Raw genomic sequence first — 1295 nt, 5'->3', positions numbered from 1 at the left:
GTTTTTGAAAGGCCTTCACGCAAAGAATGGTTTTGCATTTGTAAAGGATTGAAAAACATTCAAAAAAGAATGATATTTTGCGACACATGGAAATTACATAAAATTCAAATTTTACTCTCCAAAAATAAAGTTTGGTTGGAACACAGCCACACTCATTTGTTTATGAGGTGTCTATGCCTGCTTTCACGCTGCAGTGGCACAGTTGTATAGTTATGACAGAGACCATATGGCCCACAGAGCTGAAAATACTTACTCTCCAGCCCGTTTCAGGAGAAGTCTGCCAACCCCTAACCTAATCAATTACTGGACAAAGGTAGCAAATCAAGTAATTATAAATCAATTATTTGTTTCCGCTGAGTGTAATGTTATAAGCGGAGATTCCATTCCTAGAAGCCCATATCATATCATTAAAATACAGAAACTTCTTACTAGAAAAAAATTAAAATATTAATACATTACATGATTTTTAGAAGCACTTGTGGCCAGGTGGAGTGGCTCTCGCCTGTAGTACCAGCACTTTGGGAGGTCAAGACGGGAAGATAGACTGAGTCTAGGAGATCGAGACCAGCCTGGGCAACATAACAAGACCTCACCTCTACCAAAAATATAACCAAAAGTCTCAGTCAGACCTATTCAAGGCAGACAAATACACCTGTAGTCCCAGCTACCCTGGAGGCTGAGATGGAGGACCACTTGAGCCCAGGAGGTCAAGACTACAGTGAGCTATGATCACACCACTGCACACCAGCCTGGGCAACAGAGAGATAACCTATCTCTTAAAACAAGAAAAAAAGCATCTGTTAAGTTAAAACAAATACAATATAAAGGCTATGCCATTAGTGTTTCTAGACGGGTATCTGTCTGCATTGAGTAGGTCTGGCTGAGATTTTTGGTTATAGTAATCTGTGAATGGGAGGTTCCGTCTCTCTTTTATCAGTCTCACTGTGGGAGCAGGCATCTGTTGTGTTTTGAGAAACATCACATTTAATTCAAAATTATAGCCATGGGCCTGGTGTGGTGGCTCATGCCTGTAATCCCAGCAATTTGAAAGGCCAAGCCAGGCAGATCGCTTGAGTCCAGAAGTTCAAGACTAGCCTAGGCAACATGGGGAAAACCCATCTCTTCAAAAAATACACAAATCAGCCAGTCACAGCGGTGGCATGACTAGTCCCTGCTACTTGGGAGGCTGAGGTGGGAGGATCACTTGCACCCAGGGGGGTCAAGGCTGCAGTGAGCTGTGATCGTGCCACTGCACTCCAGCCTGGGCAACAGAGTGAGACCCTGTCTCAAAAAAA

At 43.1% G+C, this 1295-nt stretch overlaps 1 protein-coding gene across 1 annotated transcript in view; it reads right to left on the bottom strand.

Moving 5' to 3' along the window:
• WBSCR17 (Williams-Beuren syndrome chromosome region 17) overlaps positions 1-1295 on the bottom strand; it is a 699332-nt gene that overhangs the window by 595717 nt on the left and 102320 nt on the right. The window lies entirely within an intron of this gene.

This window comes from Mandrillus leucophaeus, unplaced genomic scaffold (assembly GCF_000951045.1).
Source record: "Mandrillus leucophaeus isolate KB7577 unplaced genomic scaffold, Mleu.le_1.0 Scaffold42, whole genome shotgun sequence".
In the NCBI taxonomy this organism is placed as follows: Eukaryota; Metazoa; Chordata; class Mammalia; order Primates; family Cercopithecidae; genus Mandrillus; species Mandrillus leucophaeus.
This window is presented reverse-complemented; position numbering and strand designations above follow the sequence as displayed.